The sequence below is a fragment of the Somniosus microcephalus genome, chromosome 26, assembly GCF_052327205.1.
Source record: "Somniosus microcephalus isolate GS21.2 chromosome 26, FLI_Smic_1.0, whole genome shotgun sequence".
Classification (NCBI taxonomy): domain Eukaryota; kingdom Metazoa; phylum Chordata; class Chondrichthyes; order Squaliformes; family Somniosidae; genus Somniosus; species Somniosus microcephalus.
In genome coordinates this window covers 31,613,108-31,630,141 of record NC_141012.1, presented here as the reverse complement: position 1 = coordinate 31,630,141, position 17,034 = coordinate 31,613,108, and the positions used below count along the sequence as shown (strand labels likewise).

The window sequence follows — 17,034 nt, the reverse complement described above, 5'->3', positions numbered from 1 at the left end:
GCATCATAACCAAACTGTATCCTGACTTCAGCTAACATCTAAACTCATGCATTCTCCAGCAGGATGGAAGACCGTTAATAAAAGAGATCCTGAGTGCGACTCCTGGCTGGATGTTTTCTTCCATTCCTCGTGCACTGTGGCAAATTGCAAAGCCTCAGCTACCACCCATGCTGGGACCAGATGACTCAGCATAGACTGCAGATCAGACATGGGATCCTCCTGATCTGTTTGGCTGAGCAGCACCCCGAACAGTGCATTTAAAGAGAAAGGAGGAAAGAACAACTTGCATTTATATAGCACCTTTCACAACCCCAGGACATCCCAAAGAGCTTTACAGCCAACGAGGTACTTTTAAAGTGTAGTCACTGTTGTAATGTAGGAAACATGTCAGCAAATGTGAGCACAGCAAGCTCCCACAAACAGCAAGGAAATAATGACCATATAATCTGTTTTAGTGATGCTGGGTGAGGGATAAATATTGACCAGGAAATCAGGGAGAACCCCCATGTCTTCAAAATAGTGCCATGGGATCTTTTACATCCAACTGAGAGAGCAGACAGGGCATCGGTTTAACATCTCATCCAAAAGACGGCTCCTCTGACAGTGCAGCACTCTTTCAGTATTGCACTGGCGTGTCAGCCTAGATTTTGTGCGCAAGTCTCTGGAGTGGGGTTTGAAAGCAATACTTCTGACTCAAAGGCGGGAGTGCTACCAACTGAGTCATGGCTAACGCCTCTAAGCTATCAAGCATTCTAACGTTATTAATCACGAATATTGTTACTGAAGATACTGGTTGAGAAATTCGTCTCGGGCGGTGTCACAAAACGGGCGGTATCGGATTGGCTGCCATGGAACTGAATATCAAGCGCTGTGTATAACGGGCAGCCGATCAGTGATGAAAATCGATGAGTAATTACTAATCTGACGCATTAGGGAAACCTAATCCCGGGTCTAAGTGCAGGCTTCATCCATTGTAACAATAATGCTTTCCCAGCACCTTTGCTGGGACTGTGCACACTTGCCCACTGGAATACAACCTGGGAAGCTCATTGGATTGTGGCTGCGATGCAAACAGTTATTGATAGAGTCATACGTATCCGTATATGGACTTGATACAGTGCAAGCAATTCCTGTCAGCTCCAGAATGCTCTGCTAGGAGCTTCTATTGCCTGCTTCCAATTTTCTTGTGACATACACCTGCTCAGCTCTGGTGTAATCTCTCTTGTTACAAGCAAGTCTGGAATAAACAGCCGGTCCATCACAACCTGGTGCATTAGCAGGATTCCACTGTCTGTCATCACTATTGTAACAAAGGGAGTAACATTTTGCGCAGTTTAAAAACTGAATTATTATCTGTACATTTTTGTTAAATAGTGGAAACCTGGGTTTCAAATGGACTTTTTCTATAACAACTTGCACCTTTTGAGATAACAAACAGTAAACGTTTCAGAACAGAATTTGCAAAAACGATGATTACAGAGTTTAGATGCTTAAACAGAAATGTCAGTGCACGAACTGTGTGCCCAAGTACTGAGAGCAGGCATTTAATTTTTTTGTTTCATTTCTGAAAGCAGAGAATCTAAAAAGTAAAAGGTCTCCGGGTGCTGTCACGATCTCTCGTACAAAATTCGCCACACGTCACTCTGTCAGTCTGTGAGCTTTCTGCTCCCTCCAGTCACTTGAAATTCTGCCCGCAGATTGAATTCTGCAGTTTGAAGTGTTCTTTGTTTCAATGTGGGACTGGGCTGAATTCTACATTATCAATTCAGTTCAGGTGCAGCTTAAACTCCCACAGGGATATTCCCAGATGCCTACAGTATTACATATCTGGCAATATCCTTCCTCATCAGTAATATAACCCTGTATTGTACTGCGCTACACTTAATCTGTCAGAGGTTTGTAGTAAAACATTGCAACGAGGCTTGATCTGCTTTACATTGTTACGTTAGCAGGTAATCTCAGCTATTTGTCACTGTTGTACAATCCAATACTTTCACTCTATATTGCTCACACACGTTGGTATTTTAATACACTGTATTTCTACACTTTTTACTTTAGGAGCTTTGGGCTAGATTTTCAGTATAGACAGTTTTGGGGCGCTAACCTTAGCGCCCGCCCGAAGTTAGCGCCCGCCCCAAAGTAGCGCCCCGTTGCCGGAAATTCAGTGGCTTCGCCCTAAGAGGTTGGTGGAGCGCTAAAAGAGGCGTTCCACTACTATCTTTAGGCGCTAAGCCGGCGGTGCAGAGCGCAGCGCCCGACAGACACTCTGGTGCAAGTGAGCTCTTAAAGGGGAAGGGTGCATGTGGGGGGGGGGGGGGGAGAGAGACGAAGATGAGGAAGAGGAAGAGGAAGAGGAAGAGGAGGAGGAGGAGGACGGAAACATAAATACACCGTTCACAACAACACACTGGATCCTTCCACACAACACATGCAGACTGCCGTTTATAGTGCAGGAGGAGTGCCCTTTAATTTGCGCTCCCCAGGGTGTGTTGCGTTCCATTTTACAAACGCTCTGGACGCCAGCCGCAGAATGGGGCGGTCCAACTGAAGTTTGGATTCGGGGCGGCCAAAGGGCGTTGCACGAGGATGTGACGTCATTTTCTGCGCGCGCATCCGGGCGGCCGCTAAACTTTGCGCCGGCGCTAACGGGCAACTTAATTTGGGGCGGGGCGCAAACTGCGCTGCGCCCGGGCGCTACACGAATAGCGCCCGAAAATCACTTCTCTTAAGGCGCTAACTGCTGGCGCAAGCAACTGAAAATCTAGCCCCTAGAGTTTTATTTGCACAATATTTAAGGGATATTTTTTAAAACGTTGAACTAAAAATTAAGATATTTTCCTTACAGAAAAAAACCAAAGAAGGGTTTCCTCCCTGTGCTAATTGTAGTGAAATCTGAAACATTTATAGAGATCCATTTGCAATTTTGCAACAAATAGTTGCCCCCGAAAGGGTGTTAAGAGTGGAAAAGTCCGTGGGAAAGTGCCAATTGCAATGGAATTATTAAACTAAGCTTCAATTTCTATATCTCTTACTTTTTCAGTTTTGTTCCCCTTTCACTCTTCTGCTCAAAGCACCGACTCATCCTGGGGTACGGTTTCGAGGTATTAATAACCTCTGTCAATTCATCACCGTTCTTCATGCGTAAGACGAGATAGTGAAGCCTCGATATGTATGATATTAGTGGAGGCATTAACGCAATTACAGTAAAACAATAGCAGAAAGGATAGCACATGACTAAACTACACATTTTTCCACTAATATTGCCAACAATAATTTCTAGGTCTGAACGTGTTGTCGCCTCCCAAATCCGTGCCCACCTTTCCCGGAACTCCATGTTTGATTCCCTCCAATCAGGTTTCCTGCCACAGTACCGAAACGGCTCTTATCAAAGCCACAAATGAGATCCTATGTGACTGTAACCATGGTAAACTCTCTCTCCCCGTCCTTCTCGACCTGTCTGCAGCTTTTGACTCGGTTGACCAGACCATCCTCCTCCAGCGCCTCTCCACCATTGTCCAGCTGGGTGGGACAGCACTCTCCGGGTTCCATTCTTATCTATCTAGTCATGGCCAAAGAACCACCTGCAAAGGCTTCTCTTCCTGCTCCCACACCGTTACCTTTGGAGTCCCTGAAGGATCTATCCTTGGCCCCCTCCTATTTCTCATCTACATGCTGCCCCTCTGCGACATCATCCGAAAACACGTCAGGTTCCACATGTATGCTGACGACACCCAGCTCTACCTCGCCATCACCTCTCCCAACCCCTCTACTGTCTCTAAATTTCCAGACTGCTTGTCCAACATCCAGTGCTAGATTTCTTCCAAATAAATATTGGGAAGCCTCCGACCGGAATTTCTGGATTGTCTTTGGTCCCCGTCACAAATTCCGTTCCGTAGCCACCGACTCAATCGCTCTCCTTGGCAACTGTCCGAGACTGAACCAGACTGTTTGCAACCTTGGTGTCATATTTGACCCTGAGATGAGCTTCCGATCACATATCCACACCATCACCAGGACCGCCTATTTCCACTTCCGTAACATCGCCTGACCCCGCTCCGCCTCAGCTCACCTGCTGCTAAATCCCTTATCCATGCCTTTGTTCCCTCTATTCCAACGCACTCCAGGCCGGCCTCACATCTTCCACCCTCCATAAACAGAAGCTCAGCCAAAACTCTGCTGCCCGTGTCCTAACTTGCACCAAGCCCTGTTCACCCATCACCCCTGTGCTCGCTGATCAATATTGGCTCCCAGTTGAGCAACGCCTCGATTTTAAAATTCTCCTCCTTGTTTTCAAATCCATCCATTGCCTTGCCACTCCCTATCTCTGTAACCTCCTCCAGCCCTACAACCCTCCGAGATATCTGCGCTCCTCCAATTCTGGCCTTCTGGCCATCCCCGATTTTAATTGCTCCACCATTGGTGGCTATGCCTCAGCTGCTGAGGCCCTACGCTCTGGAATTCCCTGCCTAAACCTCGCCGCCTCGCTCTCCTCCTTAAAGACGCTCCTTAAAATCTACCTCTTTGACCAAGTTTTTGGTCACCTGCCCTAATATCTCCTTATGTGGCTCGGTGTTAAATTTTGTTTCATAACGCTCCTGCTAAGCACCATCGGACATTTTACTATGTTAAAGGCGTTATATAAATACAAATTGTTGTTGTTGTTGTTGCCAAGATATTTGACTGTGGAAGGAATCATGATCAAGCCTGACCCTAGCCTGAGCTGACATCCAATCACGCCTGCCTTTCTAGCTGTGCCATTGGATACTGATCAAGAGTGAGTACCTTGTTCTGTGTCAACTCCCTTATCCAGGGGAGGGTGGCGGGTGGTGGGAGTGAGACCAGTTATTTACTTACAGCTACCCTTACTGTCGATGTTAACTCTGTTTACCATGCCAAGCAGCAAAAATGACTGAGTACTGAACCAATGGTGGCATCATCAAGACCCATGTCACTCTCACAGATAACTCATATCCTGGTGCTGAATCAGAATCCTACTGTGACAAACTGGGGGTTAAACATACCACCTGACTCCTCATTGCTCTCCAGCTTCATGTGTATTCCTATAGCCCTGTCATCCACACTCCCCCAGTCGTTGTCCCTACCAATCCGGTTCCTTTATACTTGAGTGACCATATGAAAAAGATATGTATGCTAAAAGAAAAGATAGAAAGACTTGCATTTATATAGCACCTTTCACAACCTTAGGACATCCCAAAGCGCTTTACAGCCAATGAAGTATAGTCACTGTTGTAATGTGGGAAACACAGCAGCCAATTTGCGCACAGCAAGATCCCACAAACAGCAATGTGATAATGGCCAGATATTCTGTTTTAGTGATATTGATTGAGGGATAAATATTGGCCAGGACACCAGGGATAACTCCGCCTGCTCTTCTTCGAAATAGTGCCATGGGATCTTTTACGTCCATCAGAGAGAGCAGACGGGGCCTCGGTTTAACATCTCATCCGAAAGACGGCACCTCCGACAGTACAGCGCTCCCTCAGCACTGCACTGGAGCGTCAGCCAAGATTGTTGTGCTCAAGTCTCTGGAGTGGGACTTGAACCCACAACCTGCTGACTCAGTCGAGAGTGCTACCCACTGAGCCATGGCTGAGACACCCATTGGCACACAATGAAGATTGCAAGTCTAATGTGCAGGCAGTGTGCAGGTTCTGCTTTTGTCCTATTTAAGTGCGATAATGTCCAACACCACAAATGGTGCAGTCGCACTAATGCCAGCATCAGCTAACCCGACATGACAGCACCAAGCACCACATCAAAGATAAATGAGCTGGCACTTGCTCCTTCAGAAACGAACTCTAAGAATAACTAGCAATGCATATTTACTTAATGTATGGTTGCAGTTCGACACCCGACTCGTCACCAGAAGGTCACCAAGTCCTAAGGCTCACTGGAGTTTGCTTGGCTTGGTTGGTTAGATGAGCTTGGAACAGCTAGGCCGCTCAAACAGAGCAGCAGGTACAAGTGAGGTGTTCCAGCTCCAAGATTGGGAAGCAGAGAGGAGGGTAAAGAAGCATTCCAGTTCAGCTTATTGTTCGAACTGTGTCTCACGTCACCCAACCCCTGAGCAGCAATGATTCGAGTGATGGATCTCTCCATGATTCACATGCAGGCTGAAGGAAGCTGTTCAATGGCAAAGCAGCCTACGATAAAAGGAGGCAATCTGGAGATAAAGAAATGAGCAGAAAATAATACATTTACAACCAATGGAGGCAGAGTTATAACATAAACTATTCTGATAACTCTCCCCATTACACAATGTAATACCAGACAGAACAGCCAGAAGCAATTGAAACTTTACTCGTAGCAAATCAACATATATATATTAAAAAGTTTGCAAATCAGATGTTGGAATAAAGAAAGCAAGGATCCTTTCTTATCTTAATCACTGGCTTAGTGAAACAAAATGGTATAATGCATTTAATGGTATAGGTCACCAATAAACTATGAAAATGTTAGATTGCTGGTTCCATACCATAATACAGGAAGCAATGCTAACTATTTTGTTAATAAAATATAACCACATCCTGACACAGATATTTTCACTGACTGTGGTTAAATATTGATGCAGGATGAGGGGGCTATGATTCACTTCTGCATCTCTGGAATGTGCGCACATCCCACTGTTGATTGAGGATGGAATTGAGCTTGGGCTGTGACCCTCACATGGCTGAGTAACCCACTGATCTTTAGGGGATGAAACTGATCAATGCCAGTAGCGTAAAACATCCGTATAGTGACTTGGCAGCCGGTCTTACACCGCGCCCGATATTCTTTTCCATTGAAGTCACGGGGCGCGGCGTAAAAGGGGCTGCCGATTTGCTAGCAGCCCATTTTGCGCTACTGTTGCTGACCCATTTCACCCTCTTACAGAGCAGTCTCATCTGTGGAGGGAGGCCAGCTGGGTGAGGTAATGGGAGGGCTGCCCATCCTCATGGGGCTGGACCCCAGCGCACGTCGGCAGCTCCGGGAGCGCAAAGTAACAGCGGAGAGTATGGTCTTGTATTTAAAATCTGTAAGGAATAAAAGGAGTGGCAGGACCCTGAGATCTGAAAATGGGACATTACATTAGGAGTGAATTAATATGCAATGGGAAATCAATGGAAACATTACGCTGGGGTAGCAATGCAAGTTGGAATAGAAGTCAATAATATATTCTTCAAGCCAAGGCTTAAAATCCATGACTTGAGGAAATTAATATCAGTGTCAACAATTCGAAGTAACGAATGTAATTTTCAGTATTAACAAGATGCTGAATAGCATGTATCACAGTATGCTGCTTGGCTCAGTAGAGTTGCAACTACTCGACAAAAGAAAAAACTGATCACTGCTAACTTGAGGCTATTGTAATCATTTGCTATGAATTCTTAGGATAAAAGATGTGAAGCGATTACAATGACTGTACATTCACAGTTGATGTTTCTTTATATCCATATATTTTCACTTAATTCATGGAACCAACCATTCATATTTAACGTTCATAACAGGCTGGACACATCACTGGGATTTTCAGACAGTCCAGTTTCGAATGACATGTATGGAAAATTAGTGTCAAACTGCCCTCACTACTTCCTGTGTAAAAGCCTAATTGCAAGACAATGAGTGCCCTGTCAACCAATAATACACTTAACAGGATAAATTAAAAAGTAATCAGCAGAACTAATCTTCACGTGCCAACCTCTCTGAACTAAGCTTAGTCTTGATAGCTACAAGAATAGGCAATGGCTCAGATTTCCTTTAATAGTTCTTTACTATTACTAGTCCATGATGTGGCACCTTTTTGATTGCATTTCATTGGTTATATTTCCACTTCTATTACCAACTACAGGAACACAGATTCTTGGGAATTCTAACTGAGATATCAGCTGTTCATCCTAAAATGTATAAGTTATGTATTATACCAGATTCTTTAATTCTCTTCTACTCAATGCGCTTTGCGAAGGTGCTATACGATATAAATGTAGTTTGGTAGGAATTAACTTGCAACCAATTATTTCATGAATAGCTTTTTAAAAATCAAATCGAGGTTGTAGCAATTTTTTTTTAGCATTAGATGCCATAACAGAATATGTTATTGATTAATTAATTTATATTATAGGTTCACGTATATGTTAATCATTGATTTATATATGAAATGCTTACTGGACCACAGTGTATAATATGCACTGTATAACAGCAATGTGGCTGATGTGTGTGGGCAATTATTCAAATAGAGTCCCAAGTACAAAACCAATATTGCTTCAGCTGCTAAATATCTCCATAATTATCAAATATTAATGGATATTTTTGCCTATATATCTTCCTAACCCACTTACCTATCAACTTGTGTTTGAAGAAAACCCCACCAGGATTTGTGTCAGTGCACTACTGGCTCATTCTTTTCTTACGCTGTTAAAAAAACATTTTTAGCGTGGACAACATTCGGTGATTTATAAACGAGTTGTATACAACACATAAAACAACAACAAAATGATGAGAAACGGGGAAACTAAAACTTCATACGTACACCTGGAGTGCCCGACTATCGCATGGGGACCCGCCAATAGACAAGGGTGAACCATTGGGAGGTACGAATGCTAAAGTGAAGTAAAAATCGAGCTGCATCCCAAAAATCAAGCAATAGATATCCGACCATGAATTGAAACGGGATGACAGCTGCCCATAATGACTGCACAATACCACATATCAGGTCACTGGCTGATAATTGTGGCACTGGCTACTGGCAATTAAGACCATCCAGATGCTCAGCAACCTCATACTGTAATATATCTCAATCACTGCTCTAATCTGCTAATGATGCTGATAGACTAAGGCAACTGAGTGCATTGGCTCCACAATCAGTTGGTTGAAACAAAATAGATATGCAAAGCTTGAAAGCAACACTGCCATTTTTGGATCAATGTTAAATAAAAAAAATCACAAGGTGCCCCGTGGCTGCAGCCAATTTTACCAATTTAATCCAGAATTCATTATGAATGTATTTTTGGAAAGTTGCAGCGGAAAAGACGGTGCTGCAAAGGTTAAATCTCATGGTAATCATTCTGCTCGTTCCTGAGAAAGGCTTTTATGTAAAGAAGACATAAAACAATAAGCCCAAGCTATTTGGTGCTGGCAACCCGGGTATCTGTGGTTTCAGCACAAGGGAGCCTTGGTAAATCCCTTGCTGCCCATTAAAATCAGCTAATAGAAAGGATCTCACACTTAAAGAAAGCTCTTGTTTTCAGCCCGTGTTCCCTTCCATTCCAAAACAAGACACTGCGGCTCATTCTGAAGCATAATTCTCAGAACATTTCAACTTTAGAATCCTGCGTGAAAACTAGGAACACTGGAATTAGCACTTGTTTCAGCGCCTCATCAAAAATGGGGGGGGGGGGGGGGCAATATTTTAACCATTTAATAGCTGCAAGCAGTATTTTTGCACTACACTCAAAAAATTATTACCAAATCACATTTTCCTCAGGGTACCTCTGAGGTACGCTCTACTGTGCTGGGTTCTCTTTGTCCTTTAGTCAGGAGCACTGTTATTTTACAACGATCTCATTTTGTACAATGTAATAAAAGCTGCATTTTCTGCTTAGAAATAAAAATGAGAAATAAGCATTTTGTCTTCAAAGAGTTAAGGATTAGCGATGAGCTCTATTCGCATCAAAAACATATCTGTGGCAATATATACTGCAGACATTTGACTGAAAGACTTATTTAAGCGTCTAATAGCACTGCTCTAAAGCTACACAAGAAGCTTCATAAACGGTATACAAATCATACAGACTTTGAAAGAGAATGAGGTACCTCAGGTCTGGAGAGTGAATGGTCTGAGTTTCCCACCACATGCTGTTAGCTGACTTCCATTCAGTCATAATCCTTTCTTTAAGCACACAAGCAGAATTCAAAGCATCCCTTTATCTAATCCTGCAGCTGCTGACAGTCCCCCAAGTTAATGCAGCCCATGAAAAACAGCTCTACATAAACCCAGCCACCCTACAGTTCCTTCAAGCCGGCTCCGCGAATGAGAGTGCCCAGCAGCAGCAAAATGATCTGAAGCGTGGAGTAACATCTGTGTGTTTTTGAACAGAGAAACCAGTCCTGGTACCCCGAGAGCCCACCCCTACGGGGGCATGGGACTTATTCTGCGAATGGTCTGTACCAAAGGAAACAACGATCCAGGGTGGGCTGCTATTACCCTCACAGTAACAGCTGCATGCAAATCAGTGAAGTCTTCCTCAATTATCCCCGAGAAAGAATGGTTCCTGCCACCTAACAGGAAATAGTCCAGCTAGTTGCAATATAAATCCACAAATTGTGCTTCATTCTTGTAGAAGCAACAATGAGATGTCTGATACCGCAGCTTCATTGAACACTGTAAAATTTCAGCTACTTTTTTTTTAAATAGCCAAATGATGACTATAAACTGAAAAAATGCACAAAGTAATATGATGTAAACTGCTTTTAATATTTTTGAGTCCAGAATTACACAGATGCAAAGATTTTACATTTACTATAACAATATTTGAAATTCAAACATTAGGGGTGCTCACTGTGCTATTGATGAGTTTGATTAACACGTCAAAACCCTAAAATTAAAACTTCAGTAGGACTGTCTGCCTCTCTATCTCTCCATCTTACATGTATATAAGTTGTGATTCAGTACTTTTTTTATATGGGTCAGTAAAGTTTAATTTTTTTGCTCCAATTCCCTCCTCACATTTCCTGAAGGCAGTGACATGCAAGTGGCAGCAATCCTCTGGTATCTTGTCCAAATCAGAGCTCTTCATTCGTGACACTAGTTTGATGTGAGGCTGTGAGTGAGGGTGTGCGTGTTAGGGTGTCTGTGAATTAGGGTGTGTGTATGTGCGAGTGCGTGTGACACAGTTATGACAGAGAGGCATCACACCTGAACCCAGACCTATCTGTGCCCACTATTGACACACACATACTGGCCAGCAGGGGTCACTGGATAGTGTTCAGAACTGGAACCCTGATGAATTTGCTACTCTCTTTAGACCAGTGTGCTGAGACCAACTGCAGTGGCCCCTATTGTTTCCCTAACCGATATCAACTCACTCAATACAGACCGAGGTTTGAATCTGCAACCTGCTTGGCCTGAATGGCTCAGTTTCACATCAGGCAGCACAACATTTTGTCAATGTTCACATCATAGCTTTTTAATTAAGTTTGGCTGTTTGACGTTTGTGGCACTGTTGCTGCACTCAAGAGCGCGACACCCTGATAATGTTATGCAAAGTTCCAATAATCTACACATTAGCCTCCTCTGAGGTCGAAGCTGCATTTCTGCACCAGGATTCAGCCTAGTAGAGATTAAACATTCCTGTTCACTTCCGAGAATAATGACATATCACCGGTGTGACATGTTACGGTCCAACAAAAGGCAATTGGGCTTCTGGATTTAATAGATAGGGATATTGAATACAAAAGCTAGAAGGTGATGGTGAACCTGTACAACACATTGATTAGGCCAGGGGCTGTAGTACTCTGTCCAGATGTGTGGGCCCCTTTTATAGAAAGGTTATTGGAGCCATGGAAAAGCTACAACATAGATTCACTAAGATGACATCGGGGATAAAAGGATATAGTTATGATGAGAGATTTGAATAATTAGAGCTGTATATGCTGAAGCAGAGAAGGTCAAGGGGATTTGAACAGAGGGATTCACAATTCTGAACGTGTTTGAGAGGGTAAATAATGAAAGCTTATTTCCAGTGGTTGGTGAATTGGCAACAAGGGCCCATAAATTTACAATGACTAATAGAATCAGAAAGGGGAGGTTAGAAGATTTTTTTTCACACAGTTATTAGCATAGGGCTGATGAAGCTGTGACAGTCACATTTAAGAGTGAATTAGGTAAATGCCTGAGGAAGAAAAACACCAAAGGGTGTGAGGAAAAGAAGAGAAATGGCATTAGGATAGATAGCTCCGATAGCTCTTTCTGGAAGCATCTTTGCTCCTCCAGCCCCACAACCCCCCGAGAAATCTGCGCTCCTCTAATTCTGCCCTCTTGAGCATCCCTGATTATAATCGCTCAACCTTTGGTGGCCGTGCCTTCTGTAGCCTAGGCCCTAAGCTCTGAAATTCCCTGCCTAAACCTCTCCGCCTCGCTACCTCTCTCTCCTCCTTTAAGACGCTGCTTAAAACCTACTGACATGAATCAGTCATTCATGAAAGAAAGACTTATGAAATAATACTGAGCGGCCTACGGGTGGCGCTGTCCAGGGAGAGTATAAATACTCGGGCATGGGCCCAGCTTGCGCAGGACATTCTTAGCAGGAACTAGTGAAGGACACAACTAGACCTCCATGTTGTAAAACAGTTGATTAAAGCTTTGTTTAATGCTTAGACCAAGTGCCTAGTAGTTTTCTTACATCACCTACCTCTTTGACCAAGCTTTTGGTCATCAGCCCTAATTTCTCCTTATGTGGCTTGGTGTCAATCTTTTGTCTTAAAATACTCCTGTGAAGCACCTTGGGATGTTTTACTAGGTTAAAGGCGCTATATAAATACAATTTGTTGTTGTACACTAATTCAAATATTCTCAACACTATTTTTATCAAATGGAAAAGATGTATGCTTATCTAAAAGTGTAGTTTTCTTAATAGTCAAATCTTTAAATGTTTGCCAATTACAAAGCTTCACTAGATAGTATTTGCTGATAGACCATAGCCTCTGACCTGAAGCTTTCATTAATACATGGCTCATATCAGACACTCCCTCTGAGGTGAAAGTGTGCTATATGATTTTCTACCTGTTAGTAACAGTAATTGAAAGGTAAAATGGGTAATTATTGGATTGGCAGGTAGCAAGCCTATCTAATGTGTCTTTACCTGCAGCAATGTAAAAATAGACCTCATGTTACAGAGAAAATGTTTGATTGAGATGTTTATCATAGAATCATAGAAGTTTACGGCACAGAAGGAGGCCATTCAGCCCATCATGTCTGTGCCGGCCGAGAAAGAGCCATCCAGCCTAATCCCACTTTTCAGCTCTTGGTCCGTAGCCTTGGAGGTTATGGTTCTTTAAGTGCACATCCAAGTATTTTTTAAATGTGATGAGGGTTTCTGCCTCTACCACCCTTTCAGGCAGTGAGTTCCAGACCCCCGCCACCCTCTGGGTGAAATAAATTTGCCTCAACTCCGCTCTAATCCTTCTACCTCTCTACCGGAAATAGGTTCTTCCTATCCACTCTATCTAGGCCCCTCATAATTTAATACACCTCAATTCAATCTCCCCTCCACCTCCTCTCTTCCAAAGAAAACAACTGCTGCTTATCCAATCTTTCCTCATAGATACAATTCTCCAGTCCTGACTCCTGGCCCATTAGCTGAAATGACCAGACTTTACCTTTATGTTCTATTGTTTTTGACTACACTGTTTCATTTTGGGACCAATTTACAACCTCTGAACAATTACAAAATTACACAGAAGGTGACTTATCAAGTTAGAAAAAATGTTCTCTGTGACAGAAGATGCCTGATATATCAGAGTACAGATAATTAGATAATAATGGATTATACAGTATGATAATGAGCATACTATACCACAAGAGTAATGAAGTGTGCACCAAAATTGTATTGGTGCCCTTATTACACATTGCCTTGAACAATGTTGGATCAAAAAAAAGAATGCAACATAAAAGAATTAAAATAACAGTGGCCTCTTTCTTCGGTTGACAGATTTTTATAAGGTGATGCACCTGTCATATTTTCATCTCATATTTTACAATTTGGAATTTTAAGCTGAATAAACCTAATCAATCTTTATCTTTTAAATTTAATTATTTTCCCTGCTTGTTTCCTTGATTTTTCTGGTGAATGTCCATTTCAAATTTTGGTCTTAACCGACGTCTACGTGGAATTATTCAGAGAATGACAAACAGAATTGTTGACATGAATTGCCGTTTTCTAACTATTACAAAAGGGACCATAAGACGTAGGTTTCTGCTGTCTCTACCTCATCTTGCAGACGACAATGGCAAAGGATGAGGATTCAAGGATTCGGAGATTATGCCTTCAGCTTTGAGGATCAGAAGTGTGGGTCTTCATAAAGACAAAACTAAAGATGTGATCATAGAACTGCAAGCCTTCCTAGAGCACCGTGAAGCACAGTCACCTGGGTAAATAGATTTATATCCACCTCTAAGCCAGCAGGGATCGAGCTCAGGAATGCCTTGCATTGATTAATCTACCAACATTGCCAACAAACATTTCCTCCCACAAGACCACAGAGACAATGGCCCCGATATTTACTGAGGCGTGGTTTCCGTGCAGGGGGGTGAAGGAGTAACCTAGAAGTGAGGGTTTCCCCGAACGCTGTGAAGGTTTAACTCCAGGGCGTGTGTGAATTTTTTCCCACAGGTTCCGTACCTGACAGCCAGCCTGATTGACAGGCTTGGCTTCCTGTCAGATGTGGAAAGTTCTGGAAAAGGCTGCAGGCGAGGAGCCGGCAGGTTTAGTGGTGGTGGGTGAGGGGGGGGAGAGATCGCGGTGGGGGTGGGGGGGAAGCTGACAGATTGTGCAGGGGCAAATCATGCGAGGTGGGAGATCGGTGGGGGGCAGTGATGAGATATCAAGGGAGGAATGGGGAGAGATCGTGAAGGTGCAGGGGTATTTTAAAGGATCAGCTTGTAGGGCCGGGGGTAAACATTCCTGCTCCTCCTGGCCCACAAGCACTGCTGTAAAGGCACTTACCTTATGCAGCTAGCCCCTCTCACCTCCTTTTACCTGTCAGGTTTCTCCAGGCCTGGGAAAACCTTCCGACAGTAGTTAAAAATGGAAAACTTGTTAAAATGAAGGCACGCAGCCTCCTTAAAAGGTTTTAACAACCGACCCACCTCCTGAGAGCGGATTGGTCGTCCGCCCCTCGTCCCGCCTCCATTTAAACCGGAAGTGGGTGGGTTCGAGATGAGTTGGTTCTTGTTTGAAATTTTTAACATTTTAACATCCCACCCGACCCAAACTCCCAATGCTTTACCATCAGATGGCCAGGAACCAACTGATTGACAGGCGATTGGGGGAGGAGTCCCCCAATCCCCCATCTGTGCTGTCAGTAGCCGAGGTGGCCGGCAGGAGCACAGCATTGTAACATCAGCTCTCCGATGCCCCCATCGCCCTGGAACATGTGTTAAAACTAAAAAATGTACTTCAAACATTGGCTTTTGATACTGTAGCTCTAACCTTGACATCTACCTTGATAAGTGCGAAAATATGGTGGGACTTGGGAAACAGCTGTGCACATGCACATCGACTGAAGTACTTTATTCTTTACTGAATCTGAACATGAAATACTCCCAAATAGATACTTTGGCCCCGATACTTACGGGGAAACGGGGAGAGATCAACAGGGGGTTGTGGCAGCCGGGAAACCCGGAGGTTTCCCAAAGGTCCTGCCGAATTTAACGGCAGGATCTCATTTAAAAAAAAATTCTCTGTTTCCCGGCCAACAGCCAGCCAGATTGAGAGGCTGCCTGGCTATTGGACGGGAGAGGCCTGCGCTGGTAGGCCACAGCCAGGGAGCGGAAAGGACAAGGGTGTTGGGGGAAGTCAGACCGTAGACCAGGAGGGACAACATCGAGGCTTGGCACATTGGATCCAAAACTGGCTTAGTGGCAGAAGGCAGAGGGTGATGGTCGAAGGTTGTTTTTGTGACTGGAAGCCTGTGTCCAGTGGGGTACCGCAGGGATCGATGCTGGGCCCCTTGCTGTTTGTGGTCTACATTAAAGATTTGGATGTGAATGTATAAGGTATGATCAGTAAGTTCGCAGATGACACGAAAATTGGTGGGGTGGTAAATAACGAGGAGGGTAGCCTCAGTCTGCAGGACGATATAGATGGGTTGGACAGATGGGCGGAACAGTGGCAAATGGAATTTAACCCTGAAAAGTGTGAGGTGATGCATTTTGGAGGGACTAACAAGGCAAGGGAATACACAATGAATGGTAAGACCCTAGGAAAGACAGAGGATCAGAGGGACCTTGGTGTGCATGTACATAGATCCCTGAAGGCAGCAGAACAGGTGGATAAGGTGGTTAAAAAGGCATATGGGATACTTACCTTCATTAGCCGAGGCATAGAATATAAGAGCAGGGAGGTTATGATGGAGCTGTACAAAACGCTGGTTAGGCCACAGCTGGAATACTTTGTGCAGTTCTGGTCGCCACACTATAGGAAGGATGCGATTGCTTTGGAGAGGGTGCAGAGGAGATTCACCAGGATGTTACCTGGGCTGGAGTGCTTCAGCTATGAAGAAAGACTGGACAGGCTGGGGTTGTTTTCCTTGGAGCAGAGAAGGCTGAGGGGGGACCTGATTGAGGTGTACAAAATTATGAGGGGCATAGATAGGGTAGATAGAAAGGAACTTTTTCCCTTAGTAGAGGGGTCAATAACAAGGGGGCATAGATTCAAGGTAAGGGGCAGGAGGTTTAGAGGGGATTTGAGGAAGAACTTTTTCACCCAGAGGGTGGTTGGAATCTGGAACTCACTGCCTGAAAGGGTGGTAGAGGCAGGAACCCTCACAACATTCAAGAATCATTTGGATGAGCACTTGAAATGCCATAGCATACAAGGCTATGGACCAAATGCTGGAAAATGGGATTAGATTAGACAGGGCCTGATGGCCGGTGCGGACACGATGGGCCGAAGGGCCTCTTTCTGTGCTGTATAACTCTATGACTCTATGGGGGAGAAATTGGGTGAGTAGCGCCACCTGTTAGCGCCTAAAGAGGCAGTCAGTGGCTGTAGCGCCACTGGCTGCGCCTCCTGCGATATTCAGCAGGGGCGCTAATGGTGGCATTAGCCTTTTGTGCTGCGCCGCCACCGATGACGTCATCGGTGTGCGCAGTGCCCCATTCGCGCCCGATCGCGATATTTGGTAGCGAACGCCGCTGTAGCGCCGTTCGCTACCCGCGCCCGGTTCACAGGGCCTTGCTGCGCCGGCAGAGGCGCAAGTTAAGGTGGAGGTGCGGGGCGGCCGCTTTTTTGGCGGCCGCCTGCCAGCACCTCCATC

The 17,034-nt window shown here is 44.4% G+C and overlaps 1 protein-coding gene across 4 annotated transcripts in view; it reads right to left on the bottom strand.

The window, feature by feature from the left end:
- LOC147100377 (galactosylgalactosylxylosylprotein 3-beta-glucuronosyltransferase 1) overlaps nucleotides 1-10,174 on the bottom strand; it is a 233,570-nt gene extending 223,396 nt beyond the window's left edge. The window contains exons 1-2 of one of the 4 annotated variants that reach the window (XM_085968034.1): nucleotides 9,811-10,172; nucleotides 8,337-8,409 (exon numbers count right to left, since the gene is read on the bottom strand). The gene's annotated coding sequence lies outside the window, so the exon portion shown is untranslated. Of the gene's footprint in view, nucleotides 1-8,336 lie in introns of all 4 variants that reach the window. The other 3 variants (XR_015073725.1, XM_085968032.1, XM_085968035.1) reach the window with 3 other exon arrangements.
- Between the last annotated feature and the right edge of the window lie 6,860 nt (nucleotides 10,175-17,034).